The sequence below is a fragment of the Schistocerca nitens genome, chromosome 2 (assembly GCF_023898315.1).
Source record: "Schistocerca nitens isolate TAMUIC-IGC-003100 chromosome 2, iqSchNite1.1, whole genome shotgun sequence".
NCBI classification, from domain to species: Eukaryota; Metazoa; Arthropoda; class Insecta; order Orthoptera; family Acrididae; genus Schistocerca; species Schistocerca nitens.
Window position 1 is genome coordinate 175,556,641 of NC_064615.1, and position 21,619 is coordinate 175,578,259.

Below are 21,619 nucleotides of genomic sequence, written 5' to 3' on the forward strand. Positions count from 1 at the left end.
GACCCGACCAGCCATAACTGTCACATAACCTTGGCAGTGACGCGACCTTGAGGCTTACCGAGTACCACGATGTGGCTGTCCTAATACACTACTGGCCATTGAAATTGCTACACCAAAAAGAAATGCAGATGATGAACGGGTATTCAATGGACAAATATATTTAACTAGAACTGACATGTGATTACATTTTCACGGAATTTGGGTGCATAGATCCTGAGAAATCAGTACCCAGAACAACCACCTCTGGCCGAAATAACGGCCTTGATACGCCTGGGCATTGAGTCAAACATAGCTTGGATGGCGTGTACAACTAAAGCTGCCCATGCAGCTTCAACACGATACCACAGTTCATCAAGAGTAGTGACTGGCGTATTGTGACGAGCCAGTTGCTCGGCCACCATTGACCAGACGTTTTTAATTGGTGACAGATCTGGAGAATGTGCTGTCTAGGGCAGCCGTCGAACTTTTTCTGTGTCCAGGAAGGACCGTACAGGACTTGCAACATGCGGTCGTGCATTATCCTGCTGAAATGTAGGGTTTCGAATGAATGGTAGAGCCACGTGTCGTAACACATCTGAAATGTAACGTCACAGTGCCGTCAAAGCGAACAAGAGGTGACCGAGACGTGTAACCGATGGCACCCCATACCATCACGCAGGGTGATACGCCAGTATGGCGATGACGAATACACGCTTCCCAAGTGCGTTCACCGCCATATCGCCAAACACGGATGTGACTATCATGATGCTGTAAACAGAACCTGGATTCATCTGAAGAAAATGACGTTTTGCAATTTGTGCACCCAGGTTCGTCGTTAATTACACCATCGCAGGGGCTTCTGTCTGTGATGCAGCGTCAAGGGTAACCGTAACCATGGTCTCGGAGCTGATAGTCCATACTGCTGCAAGCGTAGTCGAACTGTTCGTGCAGATGGTTGTTGTCTTGCAAACGTCCCCATCTGTTGACTCAGGGATCGAGACGTGGCTGCACGATCCATTACAGCCATGCGGATAAGATGCCTGTCATCTCGACTGCTAGTGATACGAGGCTGTTGAGATCCAGCACGGCGTTCCGTAATACCCTCCTGAACCCACCGATTCCATATTCTGCTAACAGTCATTGGATCTCGACCAACGCGAGCAGCAATGTCGCGATACGATGTACCGCAATCGCGATAGGCTGCAATCCGGCCTTTATCAAATTCGTAATCGTGATGGTACGCATTTCTCCTCCCTACACGAGGCATCGCAACAACGTTTCACCAGGCAACACTGGTTAACTGCTGTTTGTGTATGAGAAATCGATTGGAAACTTTCCTCATGTCAGCATGTTGTATGTGTCGCCACCGGTGCCAACTTCGTGTGAATGCTCTGGAAAGCCAATCATTTGCACATCACAGCATCTTCTTCCTGTCTGTTAAATTTCGTGTTTGTAGCAAATCACCTTCGTGGTATAGCAATTTTAGTGACCTGCAGTGTAATCACCGAATAGCTATTATGTTTCACCCTTGGGAAACAAACTCTGGCAGGAGTTGAAAACAATGTGAAAGAAGGCGGCACCCTTCCATCTCCTCGTAGTCCAGATTTTTTGGCTTGGAAACCGCGTTTTTTTTCATACGGGCATTTGCATGATTGACAAGTGGTTTTGGAATACAAATCGTCCTGCAGTTCCCTATTTATGGATGTTGTTAGCAAGTACGCCTTTCTGTTCTGCACTGACTTTTAGCCTACATCGTACAATTTTTCGTTACAATCCTCTTGAATGCCCGACCATTACGGTCACTCAACACATTCGTCCACTTTGTGACTTAGTGAATGATGCTTTTCCGTTTTGCGTGTATGCAGTTTAACCGTTGATACGGTACCTCTTAAACACCTAACACTCCGGCTCCCTTGGTTACGGATGCAACCACCACACGAGCTCCAGCAGTTAGCCCAACTTCAAATTCTGTTACGGCCACGACTGGCACTTGTTACGTACTGAAGACTGCATGCGTGCCGTTCGTGTTCAGACAGAACAGCGCAATCTACAGGCTTGGCCAGTAATTTGCATTTATGTTCAAGGAAGTGTTTCCATATTCTGGTTTAACCTGTGTATATGGTAAATGGAGAACTCTAGTGGAAATTGCGTTTACTTTGCAATTCCAAAGCTACGAATTTAACGTGAAGGAATTAACATGAACAGTCACAATCGCTAAATTTTTTTTTTTTTTTTTTTTTTTTTTGAGGTTACCGTTGAGCCGTGGTAAAAGTTGCTGTTTTGAAGAGCGCACCGCAGCGCGTAGTGTGAAGCACTCGCCCTCCGTTTCTGGCGGTGGCGCCGCTGTGGCAATCGCAGCTTTGGTGTCTCCCTCTGGTGGAAAAGGGGCAAGATTGCCTGTTCTCGTGCGTTTAAGGGGTGCTATGAGCTGGCCAGTGGGAGGTCAGTCTGTCAGTTGGTCAGTTGGTCAGCCGGGTCAGTGTGGGACAGTCAGTGTCTGTCTGTCGTCCGGAGTGCTAGTATGTATTAGGCCGGCAGTCTGCTCGAGTTTGTTCAGGCAATGGTGATTGCCGGTTGAATCGATCGGTTGGTCGGTCGCGCACTGCGGCACAAGATGACTTGTCCGCCTTGAGCGTCGGCGCATGTGAGGTCGCCACGTCAGTCCAGTGGGTCGCGCCGTATAGCGAGGGGTAGTGGCTTCGCGGCAGACACGAGAGCAACAGGAGTCAACCCACGACACCGGTCTGGCCAGCGAGAGCTGCAACGCCGTGAGACGGGAGATCGGCGCGCCTTCCTGCGTCCGTTGAAGCGGCTGGCAGCGGACGGTTTGGGAGAGCGTTTTGGGGGTGCTGAGCCAGGTCTTCGCCAGAAATCGCAGTTATTAGAAGTTAAGTGATTCATGATATGTGGTTTCAGTTACTTGTTAAATTCTACTTGTGTTCTTGGTCAGTCTATCGTCCCCAGCTTGCTCGTCTGTTCTCGTCCGCATTTATTAGGCAGTTAGTGTCTGTCTGTCAGTCGATCGGTCTGCCGTACGTTATCAATAGCTGCCTTGGTCATGTTTGTCGGATTCGGTGGTAAAGAATTTATTGCTTAAGGTTTAAAGTCCAGATTCCTGAAATATGTTTTTATCTTTCCTATCATCTTGCGAGGTGGTATATGTGTAATGTAGGGCATGTTGCTACATTTTATGTGAAACTGAATTTCATGGACTTTATTTAAATGGTCATTTTAGTACATGAAGTTGCCACCCTTCCACCGTAAGAGTTGTTTTAAAACAAGTTGTACTTTCGGTGGCAAATAATTTTTAATGTGTTTTGTACCATTTCCATCCCTCTTTCGGGGTGCATAGTTTATGTGTTCGTGTGAGTTGTTAAAATTTTTAGTTTAATGTAATCTGGCGTGTTGCAGATTTGCACCAGTGTAGTCTTTCAGAGGTTTTTGTTGTGAGCGATCGTGACTACGGCCGTGGTAAAAGGGAGCGGCAAGGTTCTCAGCCCGAAAGCTCATATTATGAAAAAAGAAATATTCTTTCTTTTAAAAAAAATAAAGAAAGGGTTTTTAGGAATAAAAATTTCCATTTGTTGGAATTTAACTTGATTCTATCAGTTACTCCCATCAGTTACACATAGTGTGGTAAAATGTGCTAATTTTCTTGATGAATCGCTAGTAAAGAAAGTAAATTCTTTAAAAAAAAGGTTTTGAAAGTAAATGCACGGTTCAACCGGTTACCGGTAAAAAAAAAAAAAAAAAAAAACGCTGTACTATAACAGACATGTTCTCAGAAATTACTAACGTGAATGACTTTTTCCGCAATAACTTTGTAGGCACACGTTCGGAAAGCTCTGATTTGATGGCATTACAATTGATACTATATCGGATCAGATAAAATCTTTTAATGGAACAAGCTACACAGTTGTCACTGTTATTTCTGAGCCATTACCGGCTCGTACGGACACGTTAGAGTGCGCCAGAGACATTGCTGTTTGATGAATGGCTGACGGTTCCATGGCGCCCGGACAGGGGCAAGTGAAAATCTGGGAAGTGAACTTTACGCTCCGAGTGCCTGCGCGGGCTCTCTCTGGGTCCGTACTCTTAGCAGCTATTACTTGGTCTCAGCTGTCAAAAAATGGGTTGTGTATCGGATGGATGACTACAAGTGTCTACGCCACATTTGAGGTGTAGTGATATCTTCGGTTGGAGTTCGCATGAGAGGAGGTGATGGTTACAGTGTTGCGATATTGCGCTTAGCTGTAATAGTTCCAATCGACAGAAGTTTACCTCCCAGCGGGTTTCAAGCCCTTGGTATCACGATTTGGAGACATGCACAAGAGTGTCCATTAGGATGGCGCTTAGCTGTAGGTAATTATCTGAAAGTTAGAATTGTGCTACTCCCCCCCTCCCCCCCCCCCCCCCGCACATATGTCTCAATTGACAAATTCTAGGCGGCCCACAAAGGCTTTGAAGTTGGAACATAGCATCCGCAGCAGCTATTTCACTTAAAGCGCAATGTTTTCTTCATTATCTCCACTGTATTACCTGTCTTTCGTGAGCGTAATATATATATATTGTCATCAGTCTACTGACTGGTCTGATGTGGCCCGCCACGAATGCCTTTCCTGTGCTACCCTCTTCATCTCAGAGTAGCACTTGCAACCTATGTCCTCAATTATTTGCTTGACGTATTCCAATCTCTGTCTTCCTCTACAGTTTTTGCCCTCTACAGCTCCCTCTAGTATCATGGAAGTCATTCCCTCATGTCATAGCAGATGTCCTATCATCCTGTCCCTTCTCCTTATCAGTGTTTTCCACATGTTTCTTTCCCCTCCGATTCTGCGTAGAACCTCCTCATTCCTTACCTTATCAGTCCACCTAATTTTCAACATTCGTCTATAGCACCACATCTCACATGCTTCGATTCTCTTCTGTTCCGGTTTTCCCACAGTCCATGTTTCACTACCATACAATGCTGTACTCCAGACGTACATCCTCAGAAATTTCTTCTTCAAATTAAGGCCGGTATTTGATATTAGTAGACTTCTCTTGGCCAGAAATGCCTTTTTTGCCATAGTGAGTCTGCTTTTGATGTCCTCCTTGCTCCGTCCGTCATTGTTTATTTTACTGCCTAGGTAGCAGAATTCCTTAACTTCGTTGACTTCGTGACCATCAATCCTGAGGTTAAGTTTGTAAGTAGGCTGTTTAGGTTTTTTTATTGGTAACGCCACCTCTGTATGAAAATCACTGGCTGTGCTGTGTGCAGTCTGTGGCTGCTTTGCATTGTTGTAATACTCGCCATTATAGTGTTAGGCAGCTGGCTGTGAACAGCGCGTAGCGTTGCGCAGTTGGAGGTAAGCCGCCAGCAGTGGTGGATGTGGGGAGAGAGATGGCAGAGTTTTGAAATTTGTCATGAACTGCTATATATATATATATATATATATATATATATATATATATATATATATATATATATGATGACTATTAAGGTAAATACAACCTTTGTTCTCTATTAATATCTTTCATTTGCTAACTATCCCTATCAGTAGTTAGTGCCTTCCATAGTTTGAATCTTTTATTTAGCTGGCAGTAGTGGCGCTAGCTGTATTGCAGTAGTGGGAGTAACCAAGATATTTGTGAGGTAAGTGATTTGTGAAAAGTACAGGTTAATGTTAGTCAGGTCCATTCTCTTGTAGAGATTATTTAAAGTCAGATTGCGTAGCGCTAAAAAAAAAAAAAATATTGTGTGTCAGTTTAAGGACAGTCGTGTAAAATTGTTCAAAGGGGAAGTTTCAAGTTTCTCGCAGTTCTCATTTCTACTACTTCTCATTACCTTCGTCTTCCTCCGATTTACTCTCAAACCATACTGTGTACTCATTAGACTGTTCATTCCATTCAGCAGATCTTTTAATTCTTCTTCACTTTAACTCAGGATAGCAATGTCATCAGAGAATCGTATCATTGATATCCTTTCACCTTGTATTTTAATTCCACCCCTGAACCTTTCTTTTATTTCCATCATTGCTTCCTCGATGTACAGATTGAAGAGTAGGGGCGAAAGGCTACAGCCTTGTCTTACACCCTTCTTAATACGAGCAATTCGTTCTTGATCGTCCACTCTTATTATTCCCTCTTGGTTGTTGTACATATTGTACACTCCTGGAAATGGAAAAAGGAAGACATTGACACCGGTGTGTCAGACCCACCATACTTGCTCCGGACACTGCGAGAGGTCTGTACAAGCAATGATCACACGCACGGCACAGCGGACACACCAGGAACCGCGGTGTTGGCCGGCGAATGGCGCTAGCTGCGCAGCATTTGTGCACCGCCGCCGTCAGTGTCAGCCAGTTTGCCGTGGCATACGGAGCTCCATCACAGTCTTTAACACTGGTAGCATGCCGCGACAGCGTGGACGTGAACCGTATGTGCAGTTGACGGACTTTGAGCGAGGGCGTATAGTGGGCATGCGGGAGGCCGGGTGGACGTACCGCCGAATTGCTCAACACGTGGGGCGTGAGGTCTCCACAGTACATCGATGTTGTCGCCAGTGGTCGGCGGAAGGTCCACGTGCCCGTCGACCTGGGACCGGACCGCAGCGACGCACGGATGCACGCCAAGACCGTAGGATCCTACGCAGTGCCGTAGGGGACCGTACTGCCACTTCCCAGCAAATTAGGGACACTGTTGCTCCTGGGGTATCGGCGAGGACCATTCGCAACCGTCTCCATGAAGCTGGGCTACGGTCCCGCACACCGTTAGGCCGTCTTCCGCTCACGCCCCAACATCGTGCAGCCCGCCTCCAGTGGTGTCGCGACAGGCGTGAATGGAGGGACGAATGGAGACGTGTCGCCTTCAGCGATGAGAGTCGCTTCTGCCTTGGTGCCAATGATGGTCGTATGCGTGTTTGGCGCCGTGCAGGTGAGCGCCACAATCAGGACTGCATACGACCGAGGCACACAGGGCCAAAAAAAATGGTTCAAATGGCTCTGAGCACTATGGGACTTAACAGCTATGGTCATCAGTCCCCTAAACTGAGAACTACTTAAACCTAACTAACCTAAGAACAGCACACAACACCCAGCCATCACGAGGCAGAGCACACAGGGCCAACACCCGGCATCATGGTGTGGGGAGCGATCTCCTACACTGGCCGTACACCACTGGTGATCGTCGAGGGGACACTGAATAGTGCACGGTACATCCAAACCGCCATCGAACCCATCGTTCTACCATCCCTAGACCGGCAAGGGAACTTGCTGTTCCAACAGGACAATGCACGTCCGCATGTATCCCGTGCCACCCAACGTGCTCTAGAAGGTGTAAGTCAACTACCCTGGCCAGCAAGATCTCCGGATCTGTCCCCCATTGAGCATGTTTGGGACTGGATGAAGCGTCGTCTCACGCGGTCTGCACGTCCAGCACGAACGCTGGTCCAACTGAGGCGCCAGGTGGAAATGGCATGGCAAGCCGTTCCACAGGACTACATCCAGCATCTCTACGATCGTCTCCATGGGAGAATAGCGGGCTGCATTGCTGCGAAAGGTGGATATACACTGTACTAGTGCCGACATTGTGCATGCTCTGTTGCCTGTGTCTATGTGCCTGTGGTTCTGTCAGTGTGATCATGTGATGTATCTGACCCCAGGAATGTGTCAATAAAGTTTCCCCTTCCTGGGACAATGAATTCATGGTGTTCTTATTTCAATTTCCAGGAGTGTATATGACCCGTCTCTCCCTATAGCTTACCCCTACTTTTATCAGAATCTCGAACAGCTTGCACCATTTTATATTGTCGAACGCTTTTTCCAGGTCGACAAATCCTATGAACGTGTCTTGATTTTTTTTAGCCTTGCTTCCATTATTAGCCGTAACGTCAGAATTGCCTCACACGTCCCTTTACTTTTCCTACAGCAAAACTGATCGTCACTTAGCGCATTCTCAATTTTCTTTTCCATTCTTCTTTATATTATTATTGTAAGCAGCTTCGATGCGTGAGCTGTTAAGCTGATTGTGCGATACGTCTCGCACTTGTTAGCTCTTGCCGTCTTCGGAATTGTGTGGATGATGCTTTTCCGAAAGTCAGATGGTGAATAGTCGTTTTGTTGCCACTTCCCCCAATGATTTTAGAAATTCTGATGGAATGTTATCTATCCCTTCTGCCTTATTTGACCGTAAGTCCTCCAAAGCTCTTTTAAATTCCGATTCTAATACTGGATCCCCTATCTCTTCTAAAGCGACTCCTGTTTCTTCTTCTATCACGTCAGACAAATCTTCAACCTCATAGAGGCTTTCAGTGTATTCTTTCCACCTATCTGCTCTCTCCTCTGCATTTAACAGTGGAATTCGCGTTGCACTCTTAATGTTACCACCGTTGCTTTTAATGTCACCAAAGGTTGTTTTGACTTTCCTGTATGCTAGGTCTGTCCTTCCGACAATCATATCTTTTTCGATGTCTTCACAGTTTTCCTGCAGCCATTTCGTCTTCGCTTCCCTGCACTTCCTATTTATTTCATTCCTCAGCGACTTGTATTTCTGTATTTCTGATTTTCCCGTAACATGTTTGTACTTCCTCCTTTCATCAATCAACTGAAGTATTTCTTCTGTTACCCATGGTTTCTTCGCAGCTACCTTCTTTGTACCTATGTTTCCCTTCCCAACTTCTGTGATGGCCCTTTTTAGAGATGTCCATTCTTCTTCAACTGTACTGCCTACTGCGCTATTCTTATTGCTGTATCTATAGCGTTAGAGAACTTCAAACGTATCTAGTCATTCCTTAGTACTTCCGTATCCCACTTCTTTGCGTATTGATTCTTCCTGACTAATGTCTTGAACTTCAGCCTGCTCTTCATCACTACTACACTCCTGGAAATGGAAATAAGAACACCGTGAATTCATTGTCCCAGGAAGGGGAAACTTTATTGACACATTCCTGGGGTCAGATACATGACATGATCACACTGACAGAACCACAGGCACATAGACACAGGCAACAGAGCATGCACAATGTCGGCACTAGTACAGTGTATATCCACCTTTCGCAGCAATGCAGCCCGCTATTCTCCCATGGAGACGATCGTAGAGATGCTGGATGTAGTCCTGTGGAACGGCTTGCCATGCCATTTCCACCTGGCGCCTCAGTTGGACCAGCGTTCGTGCTGGACGTGCAGACCGCGTGAGACGACGCTTCATCCAGTCCCAAACATGCTCAATGGGGGACAGATCCGGAGATCTTGCTGGCCAGGGTAGTTGACTTACACCTTCTAGAGCACGTTGGGTGGCACGGGATACATGCGGACGTGCATTGTCCTGTTGGAACAGCAAGTTCCCTTGCCGGTCTAGGAATGGTAGAACGATGGGTTCGATGACGGTTTGGATGTACCGTGCACTATTCAGTGTCCCCTCGACGATCACCAGTGGTGTACGGCCAGTGTAGGAGATCGCTCCCCACACCATGATGCCGGGTGTTGGCCCTGTGTGCCTCGGTCGTATGCAGTCCTGATTGTGGCGCTCACCTGCACGGCGCCAAACACGCATACGACCATCATTGGCACCAAGGCAGAAGCGACTCTCATCGCTGAAGACGACACGTCTCCATTCGTCCCTCCATTCACGCCTGTCGCGACACCACTGGAGGCGGGCTGCACGATGTTGGGGCGTGAGCGGAAGACGGCCTAACGGTGTGCGGGACCGTAGCCCAGCTTCATGGAGACGGTTGCGAATGGTCCTCGCCGATACCCCAGAAGCAACAGTGTCCCTAATTTGCTGGGAAGTGGCGGTGCGGTCCCCTACGGTACTGCGTAGGATCCTACGGTCTTGGCGTGCATCCGTGCGTCGCTGCGGTCCGGTCCCAGGTCGACGGGCACGTGGACCTTCCGCCGACCACTGGCGACAACATCGATGTACTGTGGAGACCTCACGCCCCACGTGTTGAGCAATTCGGCGGTACGTCCACCCGGCCTCCCGCATGCCCACTATACGCCCTCGCTCAAAGTCCGTCAACTGCACATACGGTTCACGTCCACGCTGTCGCGGCATGCTACCAGTGTTAAAGACTGCGATGGAGCTCCGTATGCCACGGCAAACTGGCTGACACTGACGGCGGCGGTGCACAAATGCTGCGCAGCTAGCGCCATTCGACGGCCAACACCGCGGTTCCTGGTGTGTCCGCTGTGCCGTGCGTGTGATCATTGCTTGTACAGACCTCTCGCAGTGTCCGGAGCAAGTATGGTGGGTCTGACACACCGGTGTCAATGTCTTCTTTTTTCCATTTCCAGGAGTGTATATCGGGTAATATCAACAGCAGCAGAAGATGGTATAACAGGTGTAGGATTCGTTATGAATAGGAAGGTAGGGCAGAGGGTGTGTTTCCGTGAACAGTTCAGTGACCGGGTTGTTCTAATCAGAATCGACAGCAGACCAACACCGACAACGATAGTTCAGGTATACATGCCGACGTCGCAAGCTGAAGATGAACAGCATGTAAAGGGGGACGAAAATCTAATAGTCATGGGCGACTGGAACGCAGTTGTAGGAGAAGGAGTAGAAGAAAAGGCTACAGGAGATTATGGGCTTGGGACAAGGAATGAAAGAGAAGAAACACTAATTGAGTTCTGTAACAAGTTTCAGCTAGTAATAGCGTAATATATGTGACACATTAAAACGCCCCGAGTAATCGTTTAAAAACATTTTGATTCTTATTAATGAAAAGTTCATTGGAGGAACTGGAAAAAACGGCAAGAAAAATTTAAGAAAAATCAAGATTGTTTCGGTAATGCATACATTTTCACTTTGAGGAACTTTTTTACATTTAATAATCATTTGCAACATTCATTTATGTAGAATCGAAAGATTTTTTCATTTAATCGTACGGCGAGGGCCCCCCGTATGGCAGACCGTTCACCGGGCGCCGGTCTTTCAATTTGACGCCACGTCGGCGACCTACATTTGATGAGAATGATAGGATGATGATGTGGACAGCAGAACACCCAGTACCTGGGCGGATAAAATTCCCTGACCCAGCCAGGAATCGAACCCGGGCCTAGCGGATTGACAATCCGTCACGCTGACCATTCAGCTACCGGGGACGGACAATCAAAAGACAATTTGATTGAATGAACGATGAGCGTTATTTGTTCCCAACAGAATACTTTGTAGCAGCGCGAAGAATTACTACCAATACAACCAACAATAATAATTACGTATAAATACTAATGGTCTTCGTAGTATATGCACAGCTTAAATATGCCAATCTGTTTATAAGTGTTGAAAAAAATAGTTTCTACTCGCCTGTATACAGATGCCGTCCCATTACAAAAGTGGCTCTGAGCACTATGTGACTTAACATCTGTGGTCATCAGTCCCCTAGAACTTAGAACTACTTAAGCCTAACTAACCTAAGGACATCACACACATCCATGCCCGAGGCAGGATTCGAACCTGCGACCGTAGCGGTCACGTTTCCAGACTGAAGCGCCTAGAACCGCACGGCCACACAAGCCGGCTCCCATTACATGAAACCAATTTCAAGAGAACGTAGTATTTGTCCAAGACGTACCTACACCCAATTTTTAAAACCTTACTTCTTGCCTAGACAACAGTTACAAGCGAAAGCAGAAACAAACTTATTATCAGGAATTTAGCGGTATTTGTTGTGAAAATAACGCGCACGCTTTTTTCCGCTTCTCTGTGTCAACAGTCGGGAGAAGGATCGCGTTCGCCGGCTTCGGTCTGCTGGAGAACGATGGCCGAGAGGAGAAAGGCAAACACTTGGGGAATCACCTGCCGACAGCCGCAGGCGCAGAAGAGCGATACGCTCCGACTGACGCTCAATTCACCGCCGGCGCCCCGCTCTCTTCTCAGTGCCGTCGTATTTTTGAATACGCACGCCTGCCGCGGAGGCAACCTAATTACAAATTACCAGCTGCTGCACTAATACGACTAATTCGATGATCCTCCGCATCTCAGAGCGACAGATATCGAAATTAGTCAAGTATCAACGAGTTGTATGAAATCACACAAAGATTCTTAAATGTATGAACAAATAAGGTTATGTGTGAAAACAACTTTTATGATTGGAAAAGAGCATTACTGTTCGTCGAATTGTGTAAGACAAATTGTATAATAATTATTTTGTCGCAAGGCTACCTCCACCAAAATGGTATTTTTATTAATTTGTTATAGAACGTCAACGAAATACTTCATCCGTTTTCTCTTACGTTAAACGACTATGCTTTTTATTTGCTAAACAAAGATATCAAGATATATCTTTAAGACGGTATATTTTGCATAAGAAAAGCATAATAAGTGGTAGAAGAAAATATGTTAAGTTGATGAGGAATAGCAAGACACCTTTGGAGTTTCGTTTTACCGTGATATTTTTCAGTACTTTCTGTGCTATGGTATCTTCAGTGGGTTACTTTACTTCCTTTCTGTTATTACATTACAGCGTTTAGAGAAAAAAATCTCATATAAAATATTTACATTTGTGAATCAAGCGATTGATGCCAAATGTTATACGTGGTTTGTTTACAGTTCACAGTTGAAGTATGTATTTCTGGGCTGATGCATAGTATGTTGTTTACTATAATATCATTAAAGTTCTGGTTTTATAACTTGTTTGGAGAAATGGTGGATTTATCCCTCAATTTACATATCTTACAGGAAGCTATTGAATGTTTATTTTGGTAGCTGTAGGTCTAATATCCAGTCTACAATTTGTCATCTGCAAACAGCGAAACATGGTCCTTTTAGGTTTCCTAAAGGATGAGCTTCGTTTGCGCAAAGTAGATGTCTTCCGTATTATTTGCATTGTGTTACGTTATATATTGGTCACACTATCAGGACTGTGGAGGACCGGTGTACAAAATATAAGTGTGACAAATGTTTCAACATCCATGTAAATCTGTTATTACAGAACATTGTCTTGGCACTGGTCATCCTATGGAATAAAAATAGCTATTGGAATAGTGTTATTAAGGAAGCAGTTTAAATTAGCAAGTAACTTCCCAAATACAGATGAAAGTTTTTGGTCTCCATTTTGTAAAATAGTAGAGCTACAGAGTTAATGTAACTTCACTCTTTGGCTATTAATTTTCACAGTCGATAGCTTCTGACGTCGTTCATATTGTGTGGTGGCGCTAATTTTAACAGTGTGTGTGTGTATGTGTGTGTGTGTGCTTGTGTGCTAGTGTGAGAAAGAGAGAGAGAGAGAGAGAGAGAGAGAGAGAAACATCTTCCCGGAATTTCTCTGCAAACCGAGGTTTTAAATTCCCGTGCACAGCGCTTACGACCTGCAGTTTTAGCTTGAAAATGACTGGGTATACACCTGTCCGAAATATCGGCAGTTGTGGACGACGTCGCCCGGCTGCATTCCGGTAAATATGGCGAAAGAAACTCAGTTCTCAAACTGATAGCAGTTTGTAATATGGCAGCGTTGGCAATAAGAAATGTTGCGTCACGCAGAGGGAACTGTTAGGATATCTGACATCTGGTATCGCAGCAAGTTATATTTCTGACCTGCGTTAGTACTTTAACAAGGCACATACATATCTAGAGAAGACGAAGAAGAAGAGAAAGAGAGAGAGATGTCAATATTAACCGAATAATGATCAGCAAATTACTATTAATTAAACGATAAAAGAGACTTTGTTGAAATAAGACACTGAAAGGTTGTGATTTTCAGGCGGGAGTGAAAGTGTTAGGCTATGGGAGCGGCGTATGGTTATTTTATAGAACGAATCATGTAATCTTGTGGATTTTAGCGTTATCCTTGAAGTGAAATACTTTTGTATTAAACTCCTGGTAGAACGGTTCTAGTACTAGCTCACTTTCAGTGTCGATAGTGAAGTGAATCTTAATGACATATGTAAGATAGGAAGATTAAACTTTTTTGCTTTACATCATTGCGGCTGATACAGCATCCAGTGTATGATTTGAAATACAATACCGTTTAGTGGCGGAAGTTTTTATTTTCAAATTTCAATGACGCGTTTAGCCTGTAGTAGATATCAACAGATGTAAGAAATAACATTTCATCGATGTATTCACATCGTGTAATCATTTTATGGGCGACGTGCGTTGTGACCAGTTTCTATAATCTGAAGATGCCTACCACAGGCGAAACGCGTAATTGAAATCTGAAAATAAAAACCTTCTCAACCAAGACAGTATTCTTACCTCAAACAAGAGAATTGTATTTACTTGAACAATCAAGCCACAGCTAACATTAAGAGTAGGCTTTATTGTCTATTCTGGTGTGGTTCGTCATAATTTTCTTTTATGAGGTACATTTTCTATGGCTGTAATTAAACACGTTGGGAATGAGTATGTATCTGTGCGTGGAACAGAGCAGTAATCCCCGTGTTCATAAATGTCTATAGCAAATACTTTTCCTTTTCGTCACGGCGTCGATTAAAGGCAGTGATATAGTTAGCAAGTTTGTAGTTGACAAGTCGTTCGATCAAGTCGAGTGTCAAACGTAATAGACGAACCCTCTTATAAAACTTGAGTGCAGTAATGATCTAGGCAGCCGAGGAAAGTGCTCGTTCTAGAGCGGAGAGCTCATTATCTGATCAATGGTAGTTTGCTAAGTAGACAATTAAGGTCTAATTCCTATTAAACACTTGTAGACAAGCGGAGAAAATCCCGGTTTACCGACCACATCGTACAGGAACATTTAAATGGCTATCGCGGTTTTTTAAATTACGAAAAGAGAAAGCCGATTTGGTAGAGCGAGGCATGTTCCTTCGGAGAGCTGACTGTCCTCTACAAATTCCTTTTATCTCTCTGAAGTTTTCTCTTGTACGTAGCTAACTTTTAATTGCCATATTTGCTGTTCGTGCAGCGTATCGCGATACTATTGTTCAATTTTCGTTTAAAAATGCAATAATGTGCCGAATTATTAATAATACTCAAGTTTTCTGTAGTTTTTGTGATCCACTATTGACTGCTACAGAGAGGCGATGGTGGATTGACAGGAACAGGGGGAGAGGGGTGCGACGCAACAGTACATGTTATTTTACCTAGTAGTCTTCGTACGGCGAAGTGTAAAGACAAGTGCGTTACCACTACGTAGAAGAACACTGTGTTACTACTACATAAAGCAACAAATCCATCTTTATAGAGATTCAATAGTCCAATCTCTTTTAGTTGCGAATATCTGTGCAACACAAAGTGACTGTCACTGACGTCAGTCCTACTCGGCATTGTGCTGAAGAGGTTTGTTCTGTTATTGCAAACCCGTAAAGAATTAGCGTATGGCCGTTAGTTTGCGAAGCGAGGACGAACATGACGTGGATCGAGATCTCCATGTTGGTGTGGCACCCATTTTTGTGGTACATAAATTAGTATGGGTGTTGTCCTAGTCGTAATCAAAAGGGAAAGGTCGTTTACTTATACTCAGTGGCACAAATCTACATCTACATCTACACAGATATTCCTCAAGCCACCGTACGGTACGGGGCTGAGCGTACCCTGTACAACTACTTTCCTATTCCACTCGCAAACAGAGCGAAGGAAAGACGACTATCTGTATGCTTCCATATAACCCTAATTTCTCGTATCTTATCTTCGTGGTCCTTACACGCGATGTATGTTGGCGGTAGTAGACTCGTTCCACTTCAAATGTCAGTTCTCTGAATTTCCTCTATATGTTTCTCGAAAAGAACGCCGCCTTCCCTCCAGAGATTCCCATTAGAGTTCCAGAAGCATCTCCGTGACACATAACGTGTTATTCGAACCTGCCGGTATTAAATGTTGCAAACCGCCACTGAATCGCTTCGATATCTTCCCTCAATCCGACCTGGTACTGGTCCCAAACACTTGAGCAGAATAGGTCACGCCAGCATACTTAATGTGGCCTTCTCTACCGGTGAATCACTCTGTATTAAAATTTTCCCTATAAACCAGAGTCGGCCATACGTCTTCCCTACTGCAAATTTCATATGCTCTTTCCATATCTTATCGCTTTGCAACGTTAAAAGCTGATATTTAAACGACTGGATTGTGTCAAGCAATACACTATAACACTGTAACTGAATGTTGTTGTTGTTGTTGTGGTCTTCAGTCCTGAGACTGGTTTGATGCAGCTCTCCATGCTACTCTATCCAGTGCAAGCTTCTTCATCTCCCAGTACCTACTGCAACCTACATCCTTCTGAATCTGCTTAGTGTATTCATCTCTTGGTCTCCCTCTACGATTTTTACACTCCACGCTGCCCTCCAATACTAAATTGGTGATCCCTTGATGCCTCAGAACATGTCCTACCAACCGATCCCTTCTTCTTGTCAAGTTGTGCCACAAACTCCTCATAATCATACAGTAAAGCTGCAGGCCCCCGGGAAAAATTACGCCTGTAGTTTCTCCTTGCTTTCAGCCGTTCGCAGTGACAGCACAGCAAGGCCGTTTAGGCTAATGTTACAAGGCCAGATCAGTCAGTCATCCAGACTGTTGCCCCTGCGACTACTGAAAAGGCAGCTGCCCTCTTCAGGAACCACACGTTTGTCTGCCTCTCAACAGATACCCCTCCGTTGTGGTTGCACCTACGGCTATCTGTATCGCTGAGGCACGCAAGCCTCCCCACCAACGGCAATGTCCATGGTTCATGGGTGGGGTGCGGAGGGGGTAATCGAATATTACAGGCTTATTCTTCCTGTCTCATCCGCATTAACTTACATTCGTCACATTTAGGGCTAGTTGCCATTCATCACACCAACTGGAAATTTTGTGTAAATCGTATCTTCCTACAGTCATTCAACGTCGTAATCTTAGCTTTCACCACGGTATCATCAGCAAACAACTGCTGATTGCTGTCCACCATGTCAGCCAAATCATTTATGTATACAGAGAACAATAGCGGTCTATCACACTTCCCTGGGGCACTTCTTACGATACCCTTGAATCTGAAATTACTTTGATTCAGTAGTATATTTCATTGTGTGACGTGTGCGAGTAACGGCGCCAGTTCTGATACTAACGTTTCACGCAGGTGCTGTTTGATTTGGGTGGTCGACGCGTGTGGCGCTGGCCTAGAGAGGCCCGTTGCGCCTGGCGAGAAGAATATTGAAAGGTGTGCCGTACTGGATTCGAAGGAAGTCGACCCCAGGAAATAGTGGTTGGCGTGACACATGTTGACACAGAACAGGCCGGTTTGGCGAGGATCGCGGTGATGCCACTGTGACGTGTCTGTGCGGCCAGGGCCAGTGGGCAGTTGGCGTTTATATGTGAGGTCGTAAGTGCAGCGACAACCATTGGGAAACCTGAACTCTGCTCAGTATCGAGAACACTGTGAGAATGCTGGTGATTCTAGGTATATTTGTTCGTGTAAGAGTGTACCTAGTGTTTTGGGTGTGACTAGTGCTCAGTGACGATACTTACGGTTTACCGAGCGAGGTGGCGCAGTGGTTAGCACACTGGGCTCGCATTCGGCAGGACGACGGTTCAAACCAGCGTGCAGACATCATGATTTATGTTTTCCGTGAGTTCCCTAAATCACTTCATCGCCGGGACGGTTCCTTTGGAAGGCTACGGCCGACTTCCTTCCCCATCCTTCCCTAATCTGACGGGACCGATAATCTCGCTGTTTGATCCCCTCCCCCAAATCAACCAACCAACGAACCAACATTACGATTCAAGTAGTGTGGGTCTTCACCCGGTGTATTTTGATTAGGACTAAGCTGAAGTGAATTGTGTGTTTATTTGTTTAAGAGAACTGCTGTTGGTAAATCAGCCCTGATTGTAATTACAGCTGCTGTTGATAAGCGTTCCTTCCCTTGTTAAGCCTGTCAAGTTAGTATCATTAGCACTATGCCCCAGTTGTAAGCACTACGTAACGTGGCTCAAATATCAGGTCTCAAGCCCACTTTGGTTGAACTGTGTAGTGCCTTCGGTCACGAGTACCATTTTTTTAGTTAAATCTTTATATAAAGGTGCACGCTTTGAAACTTACGTTCAGTTGTAAGGACATTTGAGGCGAATCGCCCAATCACTGCACTCCCGCCTCAGAGAGAAAGCAAACAGTAGTGAATTCGGAAGTGGCTCCTCCCATCTTCCAGTCGTCAATCGCATGTTGCAACTTCAGTTTTATGTGACAAAAGATCCACAGATGCACGTACTCATGAGAAATTGCTTGTAGGTTATGCGAGTCCAGCAATGAATGAAGGAGAGGTTGGAAAATGTTGATACCTTAAGGGTAGCTATACAAATGTACTTGAAGAACAGCAAAGTGGCGTGCTATATATCAAGTGCACCAAAATCTGGGATCTAGTCGATAATTATCGGCTAGTGATACGTTTGAAGAATTTCTTTTCGAATGCACCACTGTTTAAAAAACAATGCAAAACCTTGGATGTCGCAAATTGTCTGCAAAGTGGGTAACGAAAATGGATACCGACCAACACAGAGAGCAAAAACTACGAGCGGAGAAGCGGGTTTAAATCACTGTGGACATGAAGGCGATGATTTGTTTTCTCGCAGTGTTACCGACCACGAGACGTGGATATCGTACAACAAAGCACAATCAAAACCGTTACTGCAGTGGGGCTTTCAAATTCGCTGAACTCAATAAAAATCACTCCCTCGCAGTACCGAAGAGAAATTATGGCTACCTTTTCCTGGAAGGAGGAAAATATCTATTTGATCGGTTTCATGAAACGCGAGACATGAGTTATACTCACAATTCCTGCGAGACGCTCGCCTAATTGAGGTACGCAACAGGAAATATACGGTGTGGTTTCCTTTCCTTTCAACGCTTCCTCTAACGGCCGCCCTTACTAAGGATGAGTTTCAGCATTTCCGTCCTAAACGTCTGTATCACATACACTACAGTCGCAACATTGTGTCCAACTATTATTACCTTCTTTAAAAGACTAAACCACCATTTGACTGTGTAATACTACATTCATCTTCTGTACTATCAATATTACTGCTATTATTCCAGTCTCAGGTACATTCTTTCACAGTTCATCTTAAAGACATGTGCTAGTCTTGCTTACCTGCTTTGAACTCCCTTAACATTTATGGTCCAGCAGCTTTTAACATAGATCATGAGAATGACATATGAGTCGAAATCTGGGTAGTACAGAAGATATATATACTAATGCACAGTCAAATGGAGCTTTTAGAAAACACTGCATGACAGTGGCTCAAGAGCATCTAAAACTGTTTACTATTTCCTTCTTCGTTATTTGTTTTGTCACAGTCGTATATAGGGTATCAGGAGTCCCCTATCACTCTAACTTCACACGCCCTATACCATTACAGAGCCTCTACCAGCTTGAACAGTCCCTTGCTGACATGCAGGGTACACGGATTCATGAGGTTGTCTCCATACCCGTACACGTCCATCCGCTCGATACAATTAGACATGAGAGTCATCCGACCAGGCAACATGTTTCCAGTCATCAACAGTCCATTGTCGGTTTGACGGGCCCATGCGAGGCGTAAAGCTTTGTGTCGTGCAGTCATCAAGGTTAGGCGAGTGGGCCTTCGACACCGAAAGCCCATACCAATGATGTTTCGTTGAATGGTTCACATGCTGACACTTGTTGATGGCCCAGAATTGAAATCTGCAGGAATTTACCGGAGGGTTGCACTTCTGGCACACTGAACGATTCTTTACAGTCGTCGTTGGTCTCGTTCTTGCAAGATCCTTTTCCGGCCGCAGCGATTTCAGAGGTTTGATGTTTTACCGGATTCCTTATTCTCACGATACACTCAGGAAATGGTCTTACACAAAAATCCCCACTTCATCGCTACCGGAGATACTGTGTCCCATCGCTCGTGAGTCGACTATAACACCACGTTCAAACTCACTTAAATCTTGATAACCTGCCATTGTAGCAGCTGTAACCGATCGAACAACTACACCAGACACTTGTTGTCTTGTACAGGCGTTGCCGACCGCAGCATCGTATTCTGCCTATTTACATATCTCGGTATTTAATACGTATACCTATACCAGTTTCTTTGGTGGAAAAACTGGCTTATTGTGTTTCGGTGATGTGGTTATGGCTTTCACTCAGTCCCTATTTTATAACCCATTCTGGCTGATACTTCTGCTGTTCGTTCGATTTCCGACGCTGCCACGGTCAAGGAGACAGGAAGATGTTAGCGTAATATATCATTCATCTGTACATAGGGAAGAAGTTGCATCTAGTCCAGCAGGACCGATACTGACCGACATTGGTACCCCAGTGTTTAATCTGATTATCGCTTTGCCGTCATTCTGTATAGACACTGACGTCACTACCCTACATTGATACACGAGTATATACCTATATCATCAGGCGCATTTTCTCTAATGTTCCAGCATATGTTTGAACTTCGTTTTTGTCACGTGTAGCTTGAGTTAGCCACAGCAGATATGGTAATCACGTCTTTAACGCACTGTCCAACGGTGACGAAAAGCGTCGATTTTTCCCTTTTACACACAAAACTATTTTTAAAGCGGAGTTTTATGTCCCCATTCGGTAGGGTTGTCCCTGATTAGTCCCATTTGATATTTGTTTTAGCGACATGTATTAACGATTACTGTAAAACACGATGAATAACGAATTCGACCAGCGTGGGAGCATCGCTGAAGCCTGGCCGTGAAAGTCAACGCGGGCCAGGGCGATGCTGTCGCTCCAAGCATATGTGATTCCGATGCACTTACCAATGAGCAAGTAGGCAATCGATGAAAATAAATCAGTGTTTGATCCACAATTAAGCTATTAATTCAAAACGATCAAGGTATTGGAAGGAGAATTACAAAGCGAGCTGTAACGGGTTCAGGCCGGTGGGGGTGGCCGAGCGGTTCTAGGCGCTGCAGTCTGGAACCGCGCGACCGCTACGGTCGCAAGTTCGAATCCTGCCTCTGGCATGGATGTGTGTGATGTCCTTAGGTTAGTTAGGTTTAAGTAGTTCTAAGTTCTAGGGGACTGATGACATCAGATGTTAAGTCCCATAGTGCTCAGAGCCATTTGAACCATTTTTTGTAACGTGTTCATCATTTTCTAAATACTACACCTTATGGCCGCAACCACACTACCCTATTTTGTGGTGTCCTCCTTTCTAGATAATTTTGATATTTTGCTATCAACGGTTGGTTTTCTTTCTTGGCCTAACCTTGGCGTTATCCACCAGAATTTTTCCTTTCCAGTATATTTGTTGGAAATGCATCCTGAATAAATGATCAAAAGATTTCGTTTCACTTGTTAGTATAGTTGCGGGGCTTAATAAAGATCATAAAAATTATTTATTCATGATCATTTAGAACAGCGGGATTAATTCTCCGTCTCACGCACAAATTTGCTATCAACTCGTTTACAGCGTGAATACTCGCGGAAAAGGATGCGAAGAAACTATACATCATGGTACTTTTAAAGAGCGAATTAGGACGAACTACACCGAAATGCTCATCAAAACTAAATCATGATGTTATCTCCGGCATGCTAGGTTCAGATAAATGTTACTGCCCTGACCTACTCTAACTCAGTTGCTCATCGACATAAAAAGCGGATTCGTACTTGAGGAGTGAGGCACTCAACCGTGAGTTAACCACTAAAAAAATATTTCCCCTCAAGGATAACGTTAAGCATCGACAGGTCCGGAGAATTTTCGATATACATTACCCATAGTCATCTTCCAGATCTTAAACGTTTACTTT